The sequence below is a fragment of the Falco cherrug genome, unplaced genomic scaffold, assembly GCF_023634085.1.
Source record: "Falco cherrug isolate bFalChe1 unplaced genomic scaffold, bFalChe1.pri scaffold_108, whole genome shotgun sequence".
NCBI lineage: Eukaryota > Metazoa > Chordata > Aves > Falconiformes > Falconidae > Falco > Falco cherrug.
The window spans coordinates 132,762-150,275 of NW_026599301.1; the positions used below are offsets into that span (position 1 = coordinate 132,762).

The 17,514-nt window shown below is 44.6% G+C and overlaps 1 pseudogene; it reads left to right on the forward strand.

The window, feature by feature from the left end:
• LOC129735021 (ankyrin repeat domain-containing protein 26-like) overlaps nt 1-13,249 on the forward strand; it is a 69,310-nt pseudogene extending 56,061 nt beyond the window's left edge.
• Nucleotides 13,250-17,514: the final 4,265 nt, after the last annotated feature.

Below are 17,514 nucleotides of genomic sequence, written 5' to 3' on the forward strand. Positions count from 1 at the left end.
ACGTTAAAGATGAAGCAAGCTGTGTCTGTGCTGTTTACATGAGAGTATGTGAAAAAGTCCAGTTTTGTTCCTTTGCTTCATTGTTTTCATGACTAGTTTGCTGTGCAGGTTGAAGAGGCTGCTGAGCAGAGCTACGAAGGAACTAAGGGTGTATGAGGAGAGAGGGGGACTGTCCCAGCTTAATTTGCAGGGAGAAGTGAAGAACAGGTATTCTGAAGTGGTCAATGAAATTGGCAGATTAAGAACAAAGGTGAGCTTTATTTTGTTTGGGTTATTGTGGTGTTTTTTCTTGTGAAACCTTTGTTCTTTCTTTATACTTCTTTTCATATTGTTGACTTTTTTTCTTGGCTGTATTTCTGAAATTATTTGGCTGTTTTTTGATGTTCCTTCTATGGTCACAGTAGTAGGCGACTGTAATACTGATGTAGCTCTTAGGGGTAAAGACGGAAGTGTTACGTACACAGCAGTATCTGCGAGGGCACATCAGGGGTAGGCTGTCCTGCAGAGGAAGGGCAAAGCAAGAGCCGCAGCAAGGCTGGCAGGGTCTGTGACCACACAGGCCAGGGATCAGCCCCACAGGCCCTCACCAAGAAGAGCAGAAGAGTTCTGGGGACAGTAAGCAGAGTGCGCCAAGAGTGCAGATCACCAGGCCGGTCCATAGGGATGGGCAGGTCTGCAGTCCTACTGGGCCGTCACGTCCATGGGTGAGGGTCAGGGCTGAGAGCAGTGAAGGCCCAGCACAGGCCTGGCTGCAGCTTGAGGCCGTGGCAGCATCGTCGGGCTCCGACGGATGCATTCCCTCTCGGAAGAGAGGGGAGTAACGCCACCATCACTCGGAACAGCTCTGTGCAGTTGGCCTTGCCCAAGGTCACCCCCTGAAGGCTGTCTCGGGCACGAGTTGAGCAGGAGGCAGGTGGGGGTTTGCTTTTCGGAATGGTGTCTTTGCTTCCCAGGGCACAATGCAGTGTGAGGTGGTGCGGAAGAAACCCTGTAACTTGTTGCTTACTAGTAGCTGACTCAGTCCGTCTTTCCTGGTCTTAGAGACCCACAAATGGTTTTGAGGTTGCTCTGCGGCGAATGAAGAGACGGGACGCAGCTTGATGCAAGCAAATGTCAATTTATTGTACAGAAGCACACGTTTTTATACACTTTCAGAAGCTGCGCGTTTTAAACTAATTGGTTCTTGAAGCTAAGCCTTGCATACTAGGCAATCCCTGATTGGTGGTTAACTACCAGCAATTAACAGCAAGGTGTTACCTTTCCTTGGCGCCATCCGTCTCCCACTCCCCTGTGCTCTGCAAACATGCCTCATCATGTTAATTGTTGTCTAGACAAGCTCGAGCACATTCCCCTCAGCTAACTGATTGCCGCGCATGGTCCTAGTTTCCAGCCCGCTCCTGCATTGCTCTGGCCGTTCGGTAGCATGTGACCTTTTAGCTGCTTCTCCGCTCATTACTGAGATAGCTGTGTTTCAAAGTTATGCTCCTTTTTAGAAGATATTATTGTAGAACGAGTCGACTGCCTTGACAGTGGCTCATTTTTAGTTCACAGGTTAGCAGCATATTTGTGTTCCTGTTGGAAGAGTTATTTTGAATGACAGGGAATGGAATTACGTTTGGGCAATTTTAAATAAGTGTAAAGTTTCTACGTATTTTAGAGACTTTCAAGTGTTGACTCTGCTGGTTTCCCCCACTTTTTTAAAAATAAAAGATGATGGGATATCATGTTTTATGGTTAATAGGTATAGACGATGGCTGTTTCTGGAGGGGGAAAGAAGGGGATAGAGCTGTAGTTGACCATTGGGACCTATGGGAAGTCTGATATTTCCTGGAAATCTTTTGAAAACAAACTGCAGCTTTGACCTAAAGAGACTGTCTTCTGCCACCACTGCTGCAAAAGCGGTGTTCTGAACTGCTACTTCCAGATCGTTTAGCGTAATGGAAGAGAAGGGTACCCGTTTCTTGCCTTGTCAGTTCTGTGACAAAGCTTTGACCGTGTGACAGCATGTGACAATTCCTCTGAAGCGTGACACATGGTTCTTTTTCTGATGAAACCAGAATGTGGCTGTGATGTAACTGGGTATGGGTGTGTTTGATTTCCTATGATCGTATGAACACCTCGCAGAAGAATAGCCCTAGTGCTTTTCAGCCTAGCCCTGCGGGTGTCATGCCGCTGGTTTGGTACCTCTCGGTCCGTGACCCACTGCAGAACTGAGGAAGGATGGGAACCTGAGGAATGCTGTCAGAAATTATGTGAAAGCTGTTCTTGTTTTAAAAGAAGAGCCTGGTTTCACTTTTGTGATAAATAGTCTTGATGGCCAACTCCTTTACCAATTTTCACAGATTTGACTAATTTTAGATCCCTCTGAGTTCCCTGTTTTTTTCCCCTTTCCTGTCTACAGGTTGATGAACTTTCCCAGCAGCTGGAGATAGAGCCTAAAAAAGGCATGCAGCTAGAAGCACAAAATCATGATTTGCGAGAGGAGTTGTCCACCATGCGTGGGAACCATGAAAAACTGGAGAAGAGCAAAAGCCAGCTGAAAGAAGAGGTGGCTAATCTCAAACACCATATGGAGACTAACATGGTGGATCGCAGCCAAATAGAACAATACAAAAGAGAGGTGGAAGAACGAGCTGCACAAGAAATAAGACAAAAACTGCAAGAAGTCAACCTGATTTTGCAGGTAAGTTAATTTCTTATGTGTGTCTGTTATAGACTTCTGTTTTGGTTGTCATTTTTGGGGGCGGGGGGTGGTGCCTGATTCCGTGTGTTATGCTGTACTTCTGTTTTTCCTGAAGGGCAGTGGGAGAAGGGAATATGGTTGGGCAAGACGCTTTCATGTGCGTGCAGTGTGCCTGCAGGCCCTGAATCAAAAACTTGCCAAGGTAGAATTTCATTTTGCAGTTCTTGGAGGGGTATCACTGTCCTCTGGTCTTGTTCTCATTGTTTATCCTTGAATGGGTATTGCAACTTAGAGTTGTCACAGCCAGGCATACACATCTTCCTTAGTCATTGCACAAGGGGCAACGCTCAGAAAAGAAGTCACCAAAGCTGCAGGGTGGGGGCTGGGGGTGCGGCATCTCCATAATTTCTTTGAGGAATGCTATGCCCTGTCCTACAGAGATTGTGTTCTTCCATCAGTAGCTTTGATGAAGAATAGTGCTAAGATGGGGGTTCTTTCTGAATGAAAAGAATCATTTAGTGTGGTAGTTCCAGGGTTCTGCCCTGGTCGCTGATGGCAGTGAGGAGGCACAGTTGCCTCGCTGAATAGAGCTGGGCCCTTGAAATTGGGTACGTGCAATTGACTGGCGAGGGGAGTTCTCTTTTTCTTTGCGGTGGTTGAAAGTGTGTATCTACTTCAGATGCAGGCAGCCTCCCAGGACAGATTAGAACAAATCAGAGCCAGTCGTCATGCTTTGCTGACAAGCCAGCTAGAACACAGAATTGGAGACCTCGAACGTGAATTGGACAGGATAAAAAATACCCAACGAGACAGTATTTTTCAAAAAGAATCTGTACAGGCAGAAGCGGAAAAGTACAAAGACCTGTATCTGGAGGAAGTTAAAAATGGAAGGTGCCTAGGAAATAAACTGGAAGGGTAAGTCCATGCATTTTTGGCGTGATAATAAGATACTACTTTTTCCTCAAGCAGTTTTCTTCGTTAAATACCTTTTCTACATCTGGTCAGCATTATGCATAAGATAGCATATTTGTGATGAAAGTACCTTAAGGCTCCCCCCTCTTCACTGGAACTATCTTCGTTTCTCTTCAGTGTTCCAGCAGTAACACCACCGATCATGGGCATTAATAGGATATTTTTGAAGTTGAGTTTGTTTTAACAGGCAGCCTTTTTGCCAGTCTCTAATCTCCTCTTCTTATTCTAAGTACGGCAGAAAAGAGAATGTCATGTCCTTTACTGCTTGAATAAGGATAGGCCCTTCAGAGAACGGCATTTGGTGCTATGAAGAAGAACAACAAAAATCTTTTGGCTTCCATTTTAGCCGCATGTCATAGGTTTCAGCTTGCTTTGGGAAAGGAAGGGAAGCCCAGAGTTCTTACGCCGGTGATGTACCTTTCAGGAAGAGCTATGTAAACACACGGTGTGCACAGACTGCTTTGAGGCCTTAATGCTGAGAAGTCCAAAGAATTGGTTAACTCTTGCTGCTTCCTGCAGGTAGTGTGGCTACCTAGAAATAGGCTCTTCAAAAAACCTCAGATCAAATTATGGACATTTTTTTTGAACTCTCTTAATCCCTTCCACTTTCAGAAGTCAGATAATAGTCAAAGACCTGGAGGGTAACTTTGCGGAAGTGTTATTACCAAAGATAATTCTTTGTATGCTTCTGAATGTTTCAGAGCTAATGAGAGATGAGCAGAAGCCAACGCTAAGCTCCTTCAGGAGTGCCATAGAAGCAAACCTTTAATTGCAAGCAGCGCTGTCAGTGGTCCAGTTCTGTATTCAACTGAACTGGGACATATTAGCAACAATCCGGCACTGAATAGAAGTCTAAATCTAGGAGGAAGCTTCCTAACCCCGACCGGGAATACGTTACCATCAAGAAACAGAGTTGAAGCCTATGTGGCTAAGGTAAGCGTTTTTAAATACTGTTCTCAACTAGTGTTGAAGAGTATCTGTAAGCAAGGTTGTGCTTTTCAGTCTAAAGTTAGAATCCATTTCTAGTTCCAAACCATATGCTCTAATATGCTACACCAAATTGCTCATCAAACCAGTATACAACTAGGTGGTAGAAATGAAGACTTCTGGTCATTAGGGTTATAAAATTTCCAGAAGCGCTCAAAGACCAAAAAATACTGAGTTCTAAATGATGAACTGCGCAACAGGTTTTTTTTGCAAGTTCTCTTTTGCAAGAGAAACTGTGGTGAAGAATACTGTGGCATAGGAAGCTCCCAAATAAGCTCTTCAGTAAAATTTAATGCGGATGCCCCATCCCTGGCAGTGCTCAAGGCCAGGCTGGGTGGCGCTTGGAGCAACCCGGTCTAGTGGAAGGTGTCCCTGCCCATGGCAGGGGGGCTGGAACTGGATGATCTTTAAGGTCCCTTCCAACCCAAGCCATTCTGTGGATGACCTTTTTTAAAACAGCTATCTTTATGATGAGTGCAAAATCCCATCAGACTTCTTTGTTTGAGACACCTTTTCCCCCTTCACTGATGTTCATGCTAGCAGTTTCTTCACCGGAACTGGTTTTAGTACAATACCAACAAAGGGATGCTTCAAAACTAGGATGGTATGAACAGGGCACGTTACTTCTCACTTGAGTGCGGGACGAATGCTGTGCCTCGGAGGCATTTGATTTTGTGGGTCCTGCTATGTGGTGTTATATGTAACTGCTCCTCAGGAAGTCTACAGAGCTTTCTAATTTGGTAAAAAGCTGCAACCTCTGCAATACCTCTGGTCAAAATATGCCCTGTAATTAGCAGTCAGCATGATAGCACATCCCTCACAGAATGGTAAACGTGGTATCATGAGACTTGGAAACAGATGTCAGTAGTTGTAATCGGTTTCCCACCTAGCATAGGACTGAGGCATGGGCAAGCTTACCTGTTCAGTCAGTGTCTGTCCCTCGCACATTCTGTTGTTGAATGGATGTGAGAAGCATTTGGTCACCTTTAAGCCTTACCCTGGTTCAGTGGTCCCACCTACATTGGAAAGAATCCATTTAAAATAACGTGTCTACATACTGCACCTGGTTTAAGAAAAAGAAAAAACCAAACCAAACAACAAAACAAAAATAGACAAAGCAGTGTGTAGGTAGTGCATAGCAGCGGCAGTTAAGAGATGAACTTTTCTGTATCGTTGTGAATGTGGTTTTTGTGTCAGAGGGGTGGACATAACACTACCTAAAGAACGTGGGAGGCAATTAGTACTGTACCACCTGCAGGGATTATTCTGCACGCAAGCAGCAGAAAGGAGGCGAAATTCAGGGATCCACTGCAAAACTGAAGTAAGGAGAAAGCCAGGACAAGGGAACAAGAGGGACAGGGAGCAGGGAGCAAGTGAGGGCAGGGAAAAAAGAGAGAGAGATGGGAGCGAGATGTTACAAGAAGAAAAAGGCAAAGGAGGAAACCATCCCACTTCTAGGAAAAAAGCTGTCCTAGTTTAAAAGAAAAGGGTTTAACAGTTGTGGTTTCTTTTTTTGAAGAAGAAACAGGAAAAAAAAATAACCTCCCTGTTACTAAATCCAGCTGCACATCTTTTTATGGTATTTCTTCCTGTAATCACCAGTTAGGGAACGACTGAGACTAATTGTAGTGTCACTGCTTGTAGCCTCGAGTCACCTGACGTTCAGTGTATTCAGGGAAGTCTTAAAACCTGATCTTCTCTGGAGTCCTTCAGAAGAAAGGAACTGAGTTCTCAGAGGTGCAGTAGTTGCTAGAGGACTAGGCGAGTATTTCGCTTAGAACTGCGGGCTTAATTGTTCTCAGTCGGGTGCAGTATGTCATGTGCATAACATGCATCTGAGAAAAGAGGCTTGAATTGCAACATAAGACTTTGAAGTCAGGAAGTAACAAAAGGGAAAAACTGCATGTATCCCTCTGCATACAATAATGGGTGGCAAATCTCAATCAGTTTCCAAATGCAAAATCACCAGATGCACAGTCTGTGCTGTCATTTCCGCAGGAGTCCCGTGCCATTCAGGAGGCAAGTTGGAGCATGAGGGAAGAAATCAGAGATTATAGTGTTAGTCTATTTTGAAATGCTTTGCTGGTTGTGCTGCCTGGTATTCTGTCTGTTCACCAGACTGTTTCAAAGCAGAAGAATTTCTCTGACTCTAAGCCTTTTCTTCACTTCACTGTTTACTTCAGTTATGCCTCAGCTTTGTTTTGCCACTAACCTGGTTCCCTTCTACAGAATTTGCCTTGCCTTTAAATTCAGGATGCGCAGTGCTGCCTTGGCTGGAGATGACAAATGTTTCTGCCACTGAAGCTCTAAATGACAGGGAGTTAAGAAGCTGAAATTGCAGTGTGCCTCAGGCAGTCCTTTTGCACTACTTTTTTTAGTCAAAGCTCTCTGCAGATTTGGTGTTCCTTGTAGTAGCTTCCTCAAGGTGAGAAGGGCTATTGGAAGTAGGGAACATGCCAGCCATTCTGAAGAGGAAGATGTTTGTGTAAATTTCGTTTGTGCACAAGCTTTGAAATAGCTTCAGGGGCAAAGAGGTGAAAATAGTTCACACTGCTCTTATTCAAAATGATGGTGATCATTGGTCCTGCAGCTGTTGGAAAAAACACTGGTAAATGATGCTGACAAGAGGAAGGAGTGCTCCACTAGCAAGTGGACACAGTTTCTTCTTTAGACTTAACTAAGGAATTTGGTGTTTAAAGGCTTGAAAGATTGCACCGTTTTCCTAAACATGAGGCATGACTATCAGTGATTACACATAGAGCCGTACATGTTGAAGATGGTAATATCACAAGTTCAGCAAAAAATGAGCGTGTTATTCTTAAAAGAGCATAAAGAAATGTGTTCCATTCCAGTATAGCCCCTTCCCCTTTATCAAATATATACGCTACAGAAATGAATAACCTTGAAGTGCAAAAGGATCTTTAAAAATAGAAAAAAGTTCATATTGGCACAAGCTTATTAACCAGTAGAATCCCAATCCCATGCAAATGTCTTCGGGTTTTTTTGGTGTTTTTTATTTGTATTAGAGCTTCAGTAATGTGGAATAAATTACAAGTACTTGACAAATTCTGTGCATGTCATTAGACAGTGACTGTAGCAACTAGCAATTCAGCATTTCAGACCTGCTCCCTTAGTCCATAGCCTAAGGCAAGGAATGTCTCCTGCAAGTGCTGCAAGGAGGTTTTGGGACTGGAGTCCTGCTGTTAGGTTTAACAAATGTCAAGCTTAAATCCTAACAGCTGTGCCAAAGGCTGGTGAAAATGAACGTGCGTGTCTTGACAGACAAGAACAGTGAACTCTGCAACCAGGGTGAATCAGTGGGTAAATGAAACCAGTTTAATGTGGGAAGGGAAATGTCTGCTTCCTCTTCATCTTTCAATTTCTGTTCCGTTTCTGATTTGGCTTTCTGCACTCTTGTAGCAGTCTTTGTTGTTAGCTTTTTTACTTGCTTCATTTACATGTAGGCCACGTTCTTGTTTCTCACTGAAGACCTGTGAACATAAGGCCATTTTTCTTTCTTCTTCAGCTCCTTCATCAAAAATCTGTCCCTCTCTCTTCTCTGCAGCCAGATACATGGCAAGGTTTGCAGCCAGCATTGTTTAATGTTGGGATGGTATTTTATACTGGAAATGTTGTCTGTTTACGCTGTTAGGTTTTGATTAAAACTTACTGATGTATTCACATTTTCCTAACACTGCGCATATTTTGAACTTTAGTTTGTCCAAGGGAAAGAATGACTGCTGCAGGGGACTTCTCTGCTTTATGTATTTGTAGCGCAAGGGCTTCGGTGGTAGTTAACCGTCTGTGAGGTGTAGCGCAAGGGCTTCGGTGGTAGTTAACCGTCTGTGAGGTGTAGCGCAAGGGCTTCGGTGGTAGTTAACCGTCTGTGAGGTGTAGCGCAAGGGCTTCGGTGGTAGTTAACCGTCTGTGAGGTGTAGCGCAAGGGCTTCGGTGGTAGTTAACCGTCTGTGAGGTGTAGCGCAAGGGCTTCGGTGGTAGTTAACCGTCTGTGAGGTGTAGCGCAAGGGCTTCGGTGGTAGTTAACCGTCTGTGAGGTGTAGCGCAAGGGCTTCGGTGGTAGTTAACCGTCTGTGAGGTGTAGCGCAAGGGCTTCGGTGGTAGTTAACCGTCTGTGAGGTGTAGCGCAAGGGCTTCGGTGGTAGTTAACCGTCTGTGAGGTGTAGCGCAAGGGCTTCGGTGGTAGTTAACCGTCTGTGAGAGGTAGCGCAAGGGCTTCGGTGGTAGTTAACCGTCTGTGAGATGATAGTCTATGGATTTAATCTGTTATAATGGAACTTTGAGCTCTAGGAGTAGGCTGGTTTACCCTCCTTGCCACTTCTGATATACAAAAAGTTCTTGGTGGTCGCAGCAGTTGTGTCTAGGAACTCAACTTCAGAACAGTACTGGTACTCCAGACTCGGAGCATCATTTCACGGAGTCTTACAGGATCCAGCTTACTCTGTGCTAAAGCAGCCTGTGTGGATAAGTAGTAAGTCAACACCACTTTCTGAAAAAGAACTGTTGAGAAGGTGCCTGCTGCAAATGAACACCTGGTGTGTTACCGCCTGAAGAGGTGTGCAGTGAGGTGAGAAGTACCTGCTCAGGAGGTTTGGGACACTCGGCTGTGATGCCTTTCCCAGGGGTTTGGGGGGAAGGAGAAAAGTGGAGGCAAGTTAAGGTCCTCGGAGGTGTATTTTGCCTGGCTCTTCATTCATTCCCTTGTCAGAAATCAGTGTGTTGGCTTTATTTCCGCCTGTTTCTCTTCCCTCAGACATGGATGAGAATCACAAAGACGTTGATGGAATGAATAAGAGGAAAACAAGACCTTTTTCTTCTCTTGATTGATTTGTACATGTTGCGGAGGGTCCTGTGGACCTTCTAGTCATTGTGAAGACTCAGGAAACCAGGGAAAGTGGTTTCTTCTAACACCACTAAGTACTACGACTTTGCTTGGGCTTGGTCCTGGGTTTGGGCCGTATTTTGGTCTAGGCATTAGTTTTCCTGCTTTTCTCTGTTACCTGTGTCTCGTCTCAGGAGTTAGGGGGTCCTTTCTCCCCAGGATTTTGCTTCTGCTTGTACCTGCTTGAAAACAATTAGAGATTTGGGGGGTCCTTTTCCATTGTTCATGCAGCTCTGTTGGCACAGAGTATTTCAATGAAGTATCACAGAGTGGTGCTTCTCCTGCAGGATCCGGTGAATTTGGTCCCAGCTTTCCCTGTGTTCCTGGAGAGAGAGCCCTTCCCTCCGCTTCGCTGGTTTACAGCCCCGCTCCTCTGACCCTTGCAGTTACTGCCTGTTACTGCTCCTCTTGTGAGGGTAAGCAGAGTGGTTTCCTTCCTGAGGCTCTTGCTCTCTCTGTGTCCTGTTGAGTACCCTGTGCAGTGTTTCCGTTCTTCTTCTTGTTGTTACGCTGCTAGGTGGGTCTGCTCATTTCATAAAATAAATGCTCCTTCCCCCAGGAATTCAGTACTAAAATCAAGAGAGTCACAGAAGGAGTGAGGGTGGAAAGGGGCCTCTAGAGATGATCTAGTCCGACCTCACCCCTGCTCAAAGCAGGGTCAGCCGTAGCAGGTTTCTCACTGTTCTGTCCAGCCAGGTGTTGTACATCTCCAAGGATGGACCCTCCACAACCTTTTCTGAGCAACTTGTTCCAGTGGCTGTCCATGCTTACAATTTTTTAAAAAATAATAATTATAAAATCCTTGTGTTAAAATTTCCTCTATCTGGATTTGTGCCTATTCCTCTTGTTCTTTTGCTTGGCACCGCTGAGAAGAGTCTGGCTCCATCTTCTGTACTCCCCCCACCAGGTACTTATACGCATAGATAAGGTCCCCCTGAGCTTTCCTGTTCTCCAGCAAAGAAACAGTTGCAGCTCTCAGCCTCTGCATATAGCTCACAAGGTCCAAGCCCTGCAGCATCTTCATGGCCGTCGTAGCCCTGGAAGCTGTATGATACGTGTTTGGAAATTCACTTCTGTGTGTCACAAATTTGATGGGAAAAATGTAGGAGTAGCAAGTACCATCAAACGTAAACAACAGCATATAGCGCTTGGACTGTGACTCTTAAATTAGGAGATGTGATTCCTTCTTGTGAAGGCTTCTGAAGGCAGAATCATAAGTGAGAATAACTTAATTGGTAACAATACCCACTTTCTAGGGGAGAAGAGGCGTAAGTGCTCCTTTGCAGTGATCCAGGCTGATTCCAGCTACATAATAAACCCCACAGCACTCGCTGCGTAGAAGCTGTAGCTGCGGTTGTTTTTCTTAGTACACAGTTTGCAAGAAAAAATTGTGTGTGCTTTTATATTTTTATAAATGTGTGTCGTGGTATTTGCAATAACAATAAAGAAGTTTTGGCGTCATCTGTAGGAGCTCTTTCAATTTCCCATCTTAAGGTGGAGAAAAGAAGAATATTGGCACACGCTTTTTTCTGTACAAATGGTGTATGTCAATCCTGCAGCAGCTGCTGGTGCAGCTCTTCTCTCTGTGAAGTTGCAGAAGCCAGCCTCAACTGGCTGATTTGTCCCTGTGGGTGGCATTTGTACATATCTCGGCATGTAGCTGACATTCTGTTCGTGTGTTTGATGATAAACTTCAGCCGTACCTTCACTGCTATAACTGCGCTAGGCTTTCTTGCTTTCTTCCTGTGTATTTTGTTAAATGCCCAGTAATAATCCAGCTGGCGAGTTACAAATTGTTTTGTTAACGTTGCTGAGCAATGAGGCAGCTGCAGCCCGACTGACCAAAAGTTTCTCTTCAAGAAAAATCAAACCCCAAACCAAGGTGTGTCTACTTGGAATTATATTTTTAGGTTTTCTCTCATTATGTGTGGATTTTAAGAATGTTTTAGAAGTTTAATATTAGAAAAATGTGACTGTTAAAGTATTAACTATATTTTCTGTATAATTCTAGGTACGGCAGGAACTAGATGAAAGAATCGCTAAAGAACTTAAACAAGGTAATGTGTCACTGTTAGGGGCATTTTTAAGGAAAAAGAGGAGTGTTCCTAACTCCTGAATGTAATGGCTTGAAAGCTGTCAAGTTCCTGTGCTAAGCACAGGGAGGTTTTTCTGCTAGCTTTCCAGTTTAGACTTGAATGTGAAAATTTCCTGCTTACCAAAAGATTGTGTAGAATGTTATGCCGTTGCCTGAAAAAGACAAGTGCAGAGAAAACTAACCCGCTTCCTCTACACGGGTGCACTTGGCTTAAGCTGAAGTCACGTTTTTCTAGAGTGAATCCTTGAGCACAAACATCAAACGTAAAAGAAGCCCTGAGAGAAGACGTTTATAGACTTCAGCCATCGCTGCTTCTTCCATGTGCGTCGGTTGCATTCCGCACTACATCATACCGTGCACATTCTCTGCTGTTGGGTCTGGATTTTTGCTGTTTCTTGTCCATTGCTTGTATTTGTAGCTTATATGTTGCAGTCTTTTTTGAATAAGCAAGAAAAATATAATCAGTGATGAAAGATACCCTTTCTTTGGGAAAAGATCATTTAGTAGCACTTAGGCAAACATCAGATGAGTTGAATGCTTTTAACACATAGCATGAAACATGCTCTATAATATGAGGCCAGGTGTCGAAAGAGGAATTCCACCTGTTTCAGGGTAGTCGTTCCTCCAGAGTCACTGCTTTGCTTTGCAGTGACTGGTGCTATTTCAAAGCAGGTAGCCCCTGCGAGAATTTCCTTCTGTTCCTGCATGCTTTTGGTAATACAGAGAGTGTTCAGCTGTAGCTTCGCAGCTCGTTCCGTGTGTCCGAATGGACACAAAGCCGTTGCATTTCATCCGTGTGCATTTTGAACCTGACTGTGCATCTGCTAGGTGTCATAGAGTGTGTTTGGTTTCAGGACCTTGTCGGAAAAATGTGGCTGGAGAAGAACAGGAAAGGTGGGCTTGCTTTCGTTGAGTATGTGTTTTTGTGGAGGAAAGAGGGTTTTGCCAGGGTGAGTTACAAAGACGCCCCTCAAAGAAAGTGCCAGGCTAGGAGACTTGTCCTGGCCTGACTGCATTGCAAAGGTGTTTGCGTTTTCACCGGCGGATTCTTTTTAAGTTTGTCACAGAGAAGGCAGAAGCTGGTTTTTAGGAGCAGAGTTCCAATAAATCACTGCTTTGAACATTCAAGGAAAACAGATACTGGAGGTTCGTGAGGTCTGCAGGGGGGCTCAGTTTAGCACTGGTGCAAGCAGGAGTCATTTGTGGATTCCCTGAAGATGTTCAATGTGTAGCCTATAGAATTTCTGTCACTGGCTTTAGAAATACTGTTGGCTGGTAGGCAAATGTGGAAAAAGATTGTTTCTTCCTTTGTGCCTAGCCCTTTGATTGTTATGTCCCCTTGGAAGTTTTTAAATCTCTTTCTGGACTGTAGTCTCTCCAGTTATCCATGATGTTTTCATAGTGACTGATTTGGCCCTGTCTAGTGTAAAAGCAACACCGGAATGTTGTTTCTCTTCTCCCTAGCCACTGCTGAACTTGAAGCTGGATCTGCTGGAGCTTCTCCCATGGTATCTTCTGACGGATCTTCAGAAAGTATCCACGTTGACAGGATCCCCTTTGCAGGGCAGTACAGGAGCACCGCGATGTTTTAACCAAAAATTACCTGATTTGAACAAAATGCTGGGAAAAAAGCTCTGGAAATCATTTTGTTTACATAGTGCGTCTATAGTTTCTCATCCCACAGTTCAGATGGGAAAATGTGTTTACTGCAGTCCGAATGTGAATTCTAAGTCTATTAAATGGATGTCAAGCACATTGCACTTGCCTGTTGGTTTATTGATGCATAGGTGTTTTATTTTGCACTCGCCACAAGAAGCACACCTATTTTTGTCGGACTAGCAGAATGACTCACCTTGATTCTTGAGCGTGACAGAATTGTCAAAATGTTTCTTGTTAACGTAGAAGCATTATTTTTTCTCCACTGATGTTCTGTGTTTTAACAAAAGCATTCCCTTTGTTCTGCTTAATCCTTTCACCCTATGTGTTTTTAATGTTTCCAGTGTTACTTTAATGCTTAGGACATCATTTGATGTGATTTGAGCCTGCTGCTTCAGTCCAGATGCCGTGACTGCTTCTGCCGATAAAGTGAAATCTTTACCAGTGGTCATGCTGGAGGACGGGGCACTTCACATTGCTGTCACCTTATGCGCCTTAGGTTTAACATTACTGTGAGTGTGTAGCAGTGCCAAGAGAGTTACGTGGTGGGTTTGGTATGTTTGTTTTGGATCACAGGACCACGGAACGGCTGAGGTTGGAAGGGACCTCTGGAGGTCATCCGTTCTAGCTCCCCTGCTCAGGGAAGGCCGCCCAGAGCTGGTTGCCCAGGACCATGCTGGCTTTTGAGTATCTCCCAGGATGGAGCCTCCATGGGCAGCCTGTGCCAGTGCCCAGTCACCCTGATCGGAAAGAGGCATTTCCTGACGTTCAGCCCCAGCCCTCCGTGTTTCCGTTTGTGCCCGTGGCCCCTCACGGTATTCATCTTGGGGTTTGTGTTAAAGGCCGCTGCAGCTGTAGACGTTCCCAGTTACTACATCGGCAGCTGCGCTGTACCTGAAACACTTCATGTGCGGGAAAAATGAATGTTAAAATACTAACTTCCAGTCTCCTCAGTACTTTCCAAACCTTGTATGATAGGGCAGCCAATCTTTTTGTTGCTGCTAGCAGCTGACGATACGGTGGCGGTAGCCCAGATGGTAGCCAGTGTTCTGGGACATTTGTGTCAATAAAAGAGCAGGTTTACTTATTTCAGGGAGTTACCTGTTACTGAAGATCTGCGTTGTCATTTCCTGTGCACAGAAGTCAGCAGTGATCAGAAGATGACAGAACAAAGTCCCAGTTCTGGGAAAGGAAGAATGGTTGTCCCGAGATCAATTAAGACTGGAAAAATCTGGGGGTTTTACCCACTAATTCAAGGACCTGAGTTAACAGGCAGTGAGGAAAGCAATGAATGTTGCTGTGACGCTGTTCCTCTTTATATGAATACATATTTGTGAAGTTAATATACTGTATTTAATTCCAGGTATTCTGTTTCAGCTTGAAATTTAATAAACTTTGTCATCTAATATACATCTTTGTTTTATCGTTCCCCTTCTTGACATCGCTTTCTACCCCTTTCCCTAACCGTACAGCTCTCCAGAGCGCTCTGCTCCTTTCAGCTCTGTTCGCCGCTGCACCTTCAGCCTGTCCTGGAGGCCAGGCAAAAGGCCAGCATGTGTGTATGTCCTTTTCCACAACTGTGTTAAGACCCCAGGCTGGTGTTGGGGTACTCGTGATCAGTTCCCAGACTTTCCCTGTATTTTAGAGCAGTCCTCCTTGTGGTTTGGGCAGAAGGTAGCAGGTGAGCTTCTGGTGGCCGTGGAACGCTGGGAAATCGCACAGGTTTTGATCCCCTGCAAAGGAAAAAGGTGTAAAGAAACTTCTCCAGCCTGCACCAGAGTGGTCAAAGAGAAGTTCAGCTTTTGCTGCTTTCTAGTGTCTCTCCACAGAGGAAGCAGGGACAGAACATCTTGACATTCACGTTGTGTTGTCAGTCACTGTGATAAACTCAGACGTGGCCTGTGCTCAAGTTTCTTCACCGCTCTCTGCTGCCAGCTCTTAGTGAGAGGGGAGAGCTCTTGGCTGGTGGAGCAGCAGAGCAGAAATTCGGTGTTGGCATCTGCCATAACCGGCATTGATGGCAGTTATGGTGAGGCGTGAGGGCGGTACAGAGAAGGCCAGGCAATTCCTGCGCTCGAAAGTCCATCCCCAGTGTCACTGTGGGGACACTCCTGATGAAGCAGGAGAGGGCATGGCACTTAGGGGAGGCTCTGAGGCCTGGAAGACAGGGAATGTCTGTCCCATCTTCAAGAAGGGCAAGCCCGAGGAGCTGGGAACTGCAGCCTCACCGTGCTGCCTGGGAAGGTGGCGGAGCACGTACTCTGGAAGCCGTTTCCAAAGATTGGGGACAAGAAGTTGGTAGGGAGGAGTCAGCATGGGTTTGCACAGGGTGAAATCATGCCGCACTAACCTGGTACCTTTCTAGCGATGTGTGAGTAACTGAGTGGACAGAGGAAGAGCAGTGCGTGCTGCTTACCTTGGCTTTAGCAAGGCTTTCTCTGGCTTGTGCCCTAACAGTCAAGTTCAGGTTCAGGAACTTCCTGATCTCTTTCCAAAGGAGAAAGCAAGCGTGTTTCTTGATTTCTTTGCCCAGGTACATTAGAAACCCTTTGGGGTCAGTAGCTACAAGAAGGTTGCAGATCTTTGCAGTCAGTTGTATGGAATAAACAATCCTGTTTCAGAAAACCTTATTATGCCAGTTGCTTTTTCCTCATGAGCAAATGTGTCAGGAGTTTCCCAGGTTTTGCTGTCTTCAAAATACCACGTTGAATTGTGGCTACAAAACATTAGTTTTTCAGTTTCTCATTGGCAGAGCAGCGGTTGAGTAGTGCTGCTGCAGCACTAGTATGTCTACCCAGCAAGGCCTGACTCCTGAAACATCCAGGCATTTGCTTATGATTCATTGCTGATCGCTGCCACTCCATTCCACTGATGCTCTGCAGAGGGAACAGTTTAGAAAAGCCTTGAAAACAATTCATTAATGCAATAAACATAAAGGACAAATCAGAGACAGGGCAGCTGTCTTCTCCTTTTTGATGTTCCAGCACAGGCACTAGAAATGGGTAAGCCCTTGCTGAATGAGGGATGGGTGAGCTGCAGCTGCTTGTATTGTCTGTGACAGCCATGAAACACTACATTCTTGAAATACAAACGTGAAAATCTGGTAACTCATTTCTTTTTTTCTCTATAAACCGACACCTTCCTGCTGAAGTTCATCATTTTCATATTGACCATCTTTGTGATAATAGAACCATGAACTTGACCTGTCTTTGCCGTGTTTGATCACACAGTCTTATGATTGGATGCGAAGAAAAATCACGGTTACCTCAGTCATAACCAGTGGGGATTAATGAAAGGGGAAAAGATCAGGTTATTGTATTTTCTTGAAGAGAAACCTTGGGTCGTTCTCTGCTTTCTGTTGCAGTACAAAGATTCCACGAAAAAAAAATCTCGGGAGGGGCGGAGAGAGGAAAACTTTGAGCTCATGCAGTTGGTAGGACAGCTTGACCTACATACCACTGAATACTCCATTGGAAAACTCAGGAGAACCGTCTATTGCTAGAATTCTCGGTTATAGTAGCTGAAATACTTTTGTGACTCTGAAAATGATAAAATAATTCTTGAACATAAACCAGATTTTAGCTGAGAGAAGGAAAGATTTACACAGTTAATTTACTACTCCCGTTTATGATACCTGCTTGTGTATCTTTTAGCTACGTAAGGGTACCAGAATGGGTTTGACTTTTACATAGCAGCTGGGGGGGAGGCAGCGGTGTGTTTTGCCAGAACATATTTTTCATTGGTAAAGCTGCTCTGCTCAATGAGAGACTATCACCAGAGCTGTCCGTTGTGTTGGGTTTTTTAAAGTGATTTATTAATCAAAGATGTATTGTCTGGCAATTTTTTATAGTTATGTGTTGGCTGCAGCAAGTGCTTTTGGACAAAAAAGGAACAAGAATATTTTTTCATTCTCCATTTTATTTTCAAGACTAGAATTCTTCAAAGCTACTTTTGGTATTTTTAGTTTCAAATCAACATTTTCAGAGCAAATTAAGTTGTGTAAAATTAAGCAAACGGGAAAGCAAAACTGTTTGCAGTAGTTTGCTGCTTTTCTTGGTGTGGTTTTGGCTTTGGGCAGCCTCAAAACTGTTTGGGTTTGCTTTGTATTGTTCTCTACCTCTTACTTTCCCCCAGACATACTCATTGAGCTTGGACAATCCGTGACTCCTACTGCTCAAAGGCTGTTGTCTTACGCAAGCAGCTTCTTTCTTACAGACTTCC